General features: G+C 39.7%; 1 pseudogene; it reads left to right on the forward strand.

Moving 5' to 3' along the window:
* Positions 1–1,060: 1,060 nt before the first annotated feature.
* On the forward strand, positions 1,061–1,489 carry LOC138159122 (calmodulin-1-like; annotated as a pseudogene).
* The last annotated feature ends 7,880 nt before the right edge of the window (positions 1,490–9,369 follow it).

Consider the following 9,369-nt stretch of genomic DNA (forward strand, 5'->3'; position numbering starts at 1 on the left):
ATGCTTGTTTTTGTGAAATGTCCTAAGAGGTAATAAAATATGAGAAACAAAAATAAAAACTGAAAGGCAAAATGCTGAAACAAATATGGTCAAATCTCCAGAATAAAACTTGAAGGAAGAAGAAATATATCTCTCTTTGTTATTGTTGTTGTTGAGTTGTTTCAGTCGTTTCTAACTCTTCATGACCCTATTTGGGGTTTTCTTGGCAAAGATACTGGAGTGGTTTGTCATTTCCTTCTCCAGCTCATTTTATAGATGGGGAAACTGAGGCAAAAAGGGTGAAGTGACTTGCCCAGTGTCATATAGCTAGTAAATATCTGGGACTGGATTTGAACTGAAGTCTCTCTGAGTCCAGGTCCAGCCCTCTATCCACCACATCACCTAGCTGTACTGGTGTGGCCTCACAGTAGCTATAAAATACATTGTTTTGGTTTCACCACTCATTTTTAAAACAAAGGTTATCATTTGGTTGTATTATTCCTTCTGAAATAATCTAATTGAGAAACTGAAAATTAATGTATCAACTCTGAGACATTTCAATATCATATAATGAGTGGCCTCTACATGCGCTTACTTCTAGGTTGGGCAAGGAGGTCATTTAGGGTTCTCCCAAGCTATGCAAAATCTGTAAGGTTCTACCAAGCTAGAAAGGTATAGCTCCTTCAATAGATCACATCAGCTTTCCGAGGACCAGCCTACCTAAGTGCTGAAGGACTTATCACCATTTTGTTGGCCACTAGGTGATGGATTCTTTAAATACAGAAATCCATGAAACAAGGAAAAATATAACATGGCCCTTAGTTCTACACAGTCCACTTCAACTTTTGAAATGAATGTAGTAAAGTAGTAGAAAAGGAGACAGAAGGTACTAAAACAGATACATTTTCTATATCACCGATGTCTTAGATGTTGATACTTTAAGTATGATGGTGGCAGCAGATCTGACTTGAGCTGTGTCCCCTGATATGCCTGGATCCTCATTCCCAGTGTCATGCAACTCCCTGCTCCTCCTTCTTCTCCTCTTCCTCCTCCTCTGGTGCCCCACGTGCTCAAGCCCATCATGACTGACCAGCTGACTGAGGAGAAGATTGCAGAGCTCAAGGAGGTCTTTTCCCTGTCTGATAAGAATGGAGATGGGATTATTATCAAGGAATTGGGCACAGTGATGCAGTCCTAGGCTCAGAAACCAATTGAGATTGAGCTCCAATGATATGATATGTGAGGTAGAGGCAAATGGGAATGGAATCATTAACTTCCCTGAATTCCTGACTATGGTGGCAAGGAAGACGAAGAACACAGACAGTGAGGAAGAAACCAGAGAGGCATTCCATGTCTTTGACATGGCTATATCAGTACTGCAGAGTTTCATCATATAATGACCAACCTTGGAGATAAGCTGACTGAAGAGGTGATGATCCAAAAGGCAGACGTAGATAGTGCTGGCCAACTTAATGATGAAGAATCTGTTCAGATGATAATTGAGAAGTGAAGGACCCAGGTACCTGCTGATGCCCATTCTCCTTCGGTTTCTCTCTTCTCTTTAGTGTGCTCTTCTCTCTCTCCAACACTCTTACTCAAATAACCTGGTTCTAAGACCTTACTGAAGAGGTGGCCAGGTGGCTCAGCGAGTAAGAGCACCTGCTCCAGTGTCGGGATGACCTGGGGATCAAATCTGGGTTCAGATACTTAGCACCACACCCAGAAATAACTGGCCATGTAACCTTCAGCAAGTTACTTAACCCCGATTGCTTAAAAAAAAAAAGACCTTAATGACTGAGAATCTGATATAAAGCAATGCAAGATTTATCCTCCTTCCCCCAGAAAAAAAGAATGAAATTATTGTCCTGTAACCAAAAAACGGATATTCTAGAATGAGCATTAAATTATATTATCTTAATATTCTTCCTATAGGTCTTCTAAGAAGATGAAATGAAATCACAGTGAAATGGGAGGATGGGTCATAGCTTACTAGTTGGAGAGGCAAATGTAGGAGTTAGAAGAGTTGATATTATTGTGTATCAAAAGGCAACAAAAAAGAAAATTTCAGGGGGAATTAATATCACTATTTTAATATCAACATTCTTCCAGCAGTGTGGTATGGCTATGAGTCACAGAATTGCAAAAAGAGTATGAAATTAGACAAGTCATTTAACCTCTCTTAAGGTCCCATTAGGTCATGAGACCTATAAGGTCTAATTATCCCTTTTAGCACCAGATTTATGATCCAACTTTTCAATGCTAAAATATAAAGATTTTTCTAAAATTTCAACACGAGGAAGAGAAGCAGTTGCTTTTAATGGCTAGAACATTAAACTTGGAGTTTGGAGATGTGGGTTGTAAACTTCCTCAAATAGTTGTATGATCATGGGCAAGGAAAACACTTTGAGAGATGAGGGCTCCAGTTTCCTCATCTATAAAATGGGGATACTATTTTTTCTTCTGCCTCCCTCATGAAGTCATTTTTGTAAGGAAAGGAATTCTCTTTTCTTTTTTTTAAAAAGACTGATTTTCCCTATTTTACCAGAATGGAAGCACCATGGCTGCTCATAAGTTCAATGACTCTATTGATCAGCAGTGACCTTGACCTGCTTTGTTTCTGACCTGGACCAGTTTGCCCTTCTGGGAAACCCAAGGGTCCCCTACTCCTGGGGGTTCACTACACTGATGCCAGATTTCATGTGGACTCCTAATCAACTTACTGCAGCTCAGAATTCCCAAGTTCAAGGAATCCACTAGCCTCAGGCTCTTGGTCAGCAGGGAGTAGATAGAGGCATGTGCCACATACCTTGCAAGGAAGGTAATTTTCAAACCTTAAAGTATCCTACATATATACAAGGATTTTTTTTTCCCTTCAACTTGCAGATAATCATCACCATAAAGAAATAAAAGTAACTATTTCTTATGTTTGGGGACCTTACGACAAAGGAGAAATCTAGCAACAGGAGAGTCTAGACATTTCCTTCAGACAGTCAGAAAAGTACTCAATTTTTTAGTTACTTTCAGTTCCTAAAACCTTCCTAAAAAGTTATGCTCCAATGCTTCATCATGGCTTGGAAATGAACTTAGTATCTCAAAAGCCATACCGTCAGAGAAAAACTTTGGCTGGTCCCAGCAGGCTAAAAAAGGTTCAAGTACAAGGCCAGAGATGAACTGTGTGTCTGTGATCCAAGGACTAGCCTACTAAGTCCACAGGAGCTTACCACCAGAACGACAGTCATCAAGTGATCAATTCTTTTTTGGTTCAGTCATTTATCAAATTGTCATCTAAGGAATAAAAGATTATAAGCTTATAGGATTTAGAGATGGAAGTCACTTTAGAGCAGGGTTTCTCAAACAGAAGACCACAGCCCCATTTCTGAGGGATCTGTAAATAGATTTGAGAGAACCCATGTACTTGAATTAGAAAAAGAATTCTATCTTCATTTGCAGTAATATTACTGAAATTTAGCATTTCCTTCAATTATCTAAAAATATTATTATTAAAAGGTGTTAACAGGCTTCACCAGGCTGCCAAAGAGGTCCATAACACAAAAAAAAAGTTAAGAAACATAATTAGAGGCAGCTAAGTGACATAGTGGGTTGCTCAATGGATAGGGCGCTGGGTCTAGAGTCATTTAACCCTGTTTGCCTCAGTCACAAACCCTATTGGCCTCAGTTTCCTCATCTCCAGGAGAAAGAAATGGCAAACCACTCCAGTGTTTTTGCCAAGAAAACCCAAATTTGATCACAAAGAGTCAGACAAGACTGAAAAATGACTGAACAACAAAGTCATGAAGTGTGTTTGATAAATGCTTGTCTATTGCTTGCCTATTCATCCCTGGAAAAGTTCCTGCCATATTCTCCCTCATTTCCACCTCTTGGCAATCCTAGTTCCATTTAAGTTTTAGCCCAAGTATTACTGCCTAGACAAAGCTTCTGCTTAATCTCTTGTTTAAACTCCTCTATCTCCAAGCTGTTACCTCCCAATGATTTTGTGTACACTCTGTGCTCACCTCAAAACAAAACTTAAGATAAAATCCTCAAAGAGGCAAGATTGTCTGTTTTGTTTTTGTTTTCATATATCAAACACCTATCAAATTTGGAGAAATTAGGAACCTTAATTTCATTGGTTCCAGAACCTCACAGAGCTAAAACACCCTCCAAAGAAGCAAATTAACAAATTGTCTATGGTTTATAATCTTAGTTCAGGCCTGCACAACATTGGGCTGCCTGTGGCCCAACAAAAGATTTCAGGCTGCCCATGAAAAATGTAGAGGATGTAAAAGAGAAAGTAAAGACTTAACGAGTGCTCTGTCCATGCCTCACTTAACCTGCCTTCCATTAGTCACTATTGTATCCATCATGTAACTTGGCAGGTGGGTTGCCATTGCATACTCTTTCCTGTTAGTCACATGACCCACGCAACCAACCATCTCAGTCTGTCTCTAGTCTCAGAGGAGCCATTTCATGATAAATAAAAATCCTACATAGTAAGCATAATTAATTGATATTAGTTGAAATTTTCCCTTTTTAAAAAAATATGGCTTATTTGCAAAATGGTTTAATCATTAATTATACCTTTACTTGGAAAGTGAGCCACTAAAAACCTATCTGTGGCCCAAAGAAGTTCAGCCTATTTTGATTTTGGTCCCTATCTACTGCCAAGTTGTGCAGATCTGTCTTAATTGGTGAGGGATATGGGAGATTAGACACATATCTGTGGTCACAAAGCAATGTGTCAAAGGCAGGACTTTTGATTCCAAGGATGGCCCTCTACCCACTATCCCAGGTTATTTTTCTAAATAACACCTGTATTATAAACAGGAAAATGTCTATGTTTGTTCCTACCACTAATGGCAACTACAGCTCCCTTGAGGTCTTAAATAGAGAGTGTTCATGGTAATCGATTTAGATTAAGATTACTTACCTCAGAGTAGGGGGCCCATAACCTGGAGTCCAGGTCCCACTGTGGCCAAAAAATTCTATGTTACCTGCCTACTAGCCACCTTAGTGATAGACTTCTTCCAATGTAGGGTTGGAGCTCAGACAACACAGTCAACCTGAGTTCAAACCCAGCCTCAGACACTTAACACTTACTAGCTGTGTGACCTTGGGCAAGTCACTTAACCCCAATTGCCCTGCCCTCCCCCCTCCAAAAATAAAATTACAGACAACCTCTGGGCCCATACTCAAAGACCATTCCTGTTCAAGAGGACCTACCAGAGCCTGAGTTCTGGAGACATAGCCTAAAAATACCTCAGGTCACCTTGATGCCATGATGAGGCACCAGAGAAAGACTGAAATGGAGGGTACAGCACAAAATGAATAAATGTTTTGTGCTGGGTTTGATGCTGAGGTTGATGAATTAATTAGTGCTTCTACTTATGGTATTATGTTTTCTGGAAAAGAAATACTGTCTCTTGGCAGTTTACAGATCTAAGAGTATTGTTTATATCCAGATTTATTGGAGAGGGCAGAAAGTCAACTTTCATAAAACAGAAACAATTAAGCAAAACCCTTTAATTTATCTTAATGTTTCAAGCAGATCATTTGAAGACTTCAATTTATATGTTTGTCTCTTCCATGGTCTGAACCTTCAAGCAGTTTATAGTCCATAACCCTTCAAGATTTATTCAAAGTGGGTTACTTCCAACATCAAGTGTTTGGGTTTTTTTCTATGTTAACATTAGCAAAATAATTTGTGGGGGAAAAAAATCTATAAATCCATCTTCCTGCTTGTAGAAACTCTAACTTCAAAAACTTTCTTTTTATTCCTTTCTTCTAATCTATAAGTTGAGAGCTCATGGGGGAAAAGGAAAAAAAAAAAAAGAAGAGCTTTTCACGTATTTTAAACTATAGCACCTGGATCAGTAGGCTTTCCCATTTTCAATCCATGACTGTGCTCTGAAATTCATAGCCCATGGAGAATCTCTCCCCTGAGCACATGCCAATGGGAGATTGGGTTGCATTTTCTACCACCATTTACTTTCCAATAGTGCTCAATAAAAAATAATAGGGAAAAAAGAAATGACCTGTTTTTCCAGAGAGGAAAGATTTTCCCTCATCTCATAGTCATTCATTCTTAGCAACATTCTAAACACATCCTGGTAGAGTTTAAGTACATTCTGTCTATATTTATAATGGTCACAATGTTAAGCCAAGTGAAATGGAAGGAAAAGGCAAAAACTAGAACCAGTCTGACCATAATACATACTGAAAATTGACAAAATATCTAAAAAATAAGATTTTGAGCTGGAAGGCACCTTTGAGATTGACTAACCTAGTTTTTAATGATTTGCTTAAGGTCACACAAGCAATACGTTGCCCCACTGGCATCAGAATTCAGGTATTCTATTCTAGGGCAGTGGTGTCAAACTCCAGGATCCCTGGTAGAGCAGAATGACCTAGAAAACCATGTATTAACATTATCTAGGTCTTACTGTATTTTTGTTTATTTTGTAATATGTCCCAATTGTATTTTAACCTGGTTTGGGGCCATGCTTGGCCTCATATTTGACATCTCTGTTCTCAGCTATAAAGCTGTTCCTCATTCTGGTGATTCCAGACTGCTTCTCTGCATCCTATTTTTGATGGTTGAGTGTGAAAACCAGCCAAGGATAGAGGGAACAAGAGGCAGGGAGAAAGGAGTTTGCTTATTTTTAAATTCTCAGGTTTTTAGAAGGGTCTTTATGAGTAAAATTTTGCAACACATACAAAATACACTGTAAACTGACAGTAGAGAAACACTATCATAAAAAACATCTTATTTGTAATCTTGGGTGACAAAAACTGAGATCAAACCAAAAAAATCACCACAGTCTACTCTATATGAAAGGTAGAAAATAAGAGGATGAAGTCTCTGCCTACTCCAATCCATCCTCCTAAAGTCATGACACACTCCCCACCCCCAACCCTATTCAAATTTCAGTGGTTCCTTATCACCTCCAGGATTAAATCCAAAATGCTATTAGGCCTTCAAGGCCTTTCATAACCTGACCCCTGTAGCAGCAAGCACCCTAGCATGCTGAGGATGTCTGCTAGCACAGGTTCATAGATCTGCTTTTCTAAAGGAAAGCAACTCAAAATGGGTTAATAATCTGACTTTAATCAAACATATATCATTTACCTAGTTCAGGGGGAAAAGTCAGTACCCTCAACTTCAGTGAAAACAAACAGAAGTTATAAGCAGACAAAAAAAATACAGACAGAGAAACAGACCAGCAAGACAGGGCTTCCAGCCATCTGACCATTACATCCATACCTAGTTAGTTACCACAAAGGGAAGCACCCACATCTGGGTTTTCAAAGCCTGGGGGCTCGATGGCTGCCCAGAGTCTCTTCTGGCCAAATCACACAACTCTTCCCAAAGTAAGCCCCAAAGCAAAACCTCATACCAGGGTAAATATAGCCTTTTCCTGGGTCAGAGAATGTCACAATGTCACAACCCTCAACCCACTGCCCCATCACAAAGTAACAAGGTATGGATGTTCCTGAAAAAACAAGTCTCCTGACACAGGCTGCATGTCACCATATTCAGCCTATTGGGGGCAGAGTATATTTTCAAATCAGAGAAAGTTCTCAGATTCACTTAAGCCTATCAAGGGGCCAAGAGGCAGGGAAGATCTTCAGATTCCCATTACCATTACAACCCCCTCCTACTTTTCCTAGACCATACTCCCCAACAAGTACTCTTCCGTGCAGTAACACTGGCCTCTTGACTGTTTCACAAAAACAAAAAACCTCTATCTTTCAACTCCAGGCATTATCTCTGACTGTCCCCCATGTCTGGAACACTCTTCTTCCTCCACTGCACCTGCTGACCTCCCAGGCTTCCTTGAAGTCCCAACTAAAGTCCCATGCTTACTGGAAGCCTTTCCCAACCCCTTTTAATTCTAGTGCCTTACCTCTGTTAATTATTTGTCCTGTATGTAGCTTGTTTTGTCTGTATTGTTTGCATGTTATCTCTCCCATTAGATTGCAAGCTCCCTGACAGCAGCTACTGTCTTTGGCTCTTTTTATATCCTCAGCATTTAGCATAGTCCATGGCATATAATAGGAACTTAAATGTTTATTGATTTCCTTAACAGAGACAAATGTAAAGTCCTAAACCTGGGTTCAAAAACTCAATTGATTAGGTCATATTAAAAGATTCAAAATTTTAGTGAATTCTAAATTTGACATGGATCTGTATGATGTGGTAAAATACTAGTTGGTTGTTGCCCTTCATTTTCAAGGAGGACCAAAATGACATAACTATGCTAGAGTCAAGTTTCAGTGTGTCCGACAGTGACTGCTTATACCAATACAAGTCCAGAATGCTCTACCACAGGTCAGACACAAATAGTCCATGTGAACATTGGGCGTGGATTCTACAAATTTGCCCATCCTGCATTTCCTTTGAGCTGTTTCAATTCTGCTTTACTCACAGAGCACAGGACCTTCTCTGATCTGGGCATGTCATGCTGAGTGGTTCTGTGCCAGGGTCTCCCATGTCACACAATCAATTTCAAAATTCTTGAGAGAGACCTTGAGAGTGTCCCTGTATTGCTTCTTCTGATCATCATGTAAATGCTTGCCCTGTGTGAATTCTCCATAAAAGAGCCTTTTTGAAAAATGTATGTTTTGCATTGAAACAACATAGCTAGTCCATTAGAGTTGCACTCTCTGAAGAAAAGTTTGAATTCTTGGCAAGTTAGTTCTAGTAAGGACATCAGTGTCTGGTACCTTATCCTACCAGGTGATCTTCAAAATCTTCCTAAGACAATTCAAATGGAAGCAATTCAATTTCCTGGCATGGCACTGGTGGACTGTCCAGGTTTCACAGGCACACAACAATGAGGTCAACACCATGGTTCTGTAGACCTTCAGTTTGGTAGTCAGTCTCCCATACTTTCCTTTAGAGACTCTCAAACACTGAACTAGCTCTGGCAATGCATGAGTCAACCTCATTATCAATGTGTACATCCCTGGGAAGTACACTACCAAGGTAAGTGAACTTATCCTTAGCATTCAGAATCTTAACTCTGTAGCAGCAAGCTACCCTAGCATACCCAGTACAGCTGCTAGCACAAGTTCTCTGATCTGCTTTTCTAAAGGAAAGAAACTCAAAAAGGGGTTAACAATCTTATTTTAATCAAACATATATCATTTACCTAGTTCAGGGGGAAAAGTCAGCACCTTGAACTAGGTAAACGATATATATATACACACAAGCAGACAAAAAATACAGACAGAGAAACAGACCAGCAGACAGGGCTTCCAGCTCTCTGACCAATATATCCATACCTAGTTAGTTACCAGAGAGAGAAGCACCAACATCTGGGTTTTCAAAGCTGGGGGGCTCAATGGCTGCCCAGAGTCTCATCTGGCCAAATCACAAAACTCTTCCCA

The sequence above is a fragment of the Petaurus breviceps genome, unplaced genomic scaffold, assembly GCF_028583685.1.
Source record: "Petaurus breviceps papuanus isolate PSGF00001 unplaced genomic scaffold, PetGlider_PUasm1.0 175, whole genome shotgun sequence".
Lineage (NCBI taxonomy): Eukaryota > Metazoa > Chordata > Mammalia > Diprotodontia > Petauridae > Petaurus > Petaurus breviceps.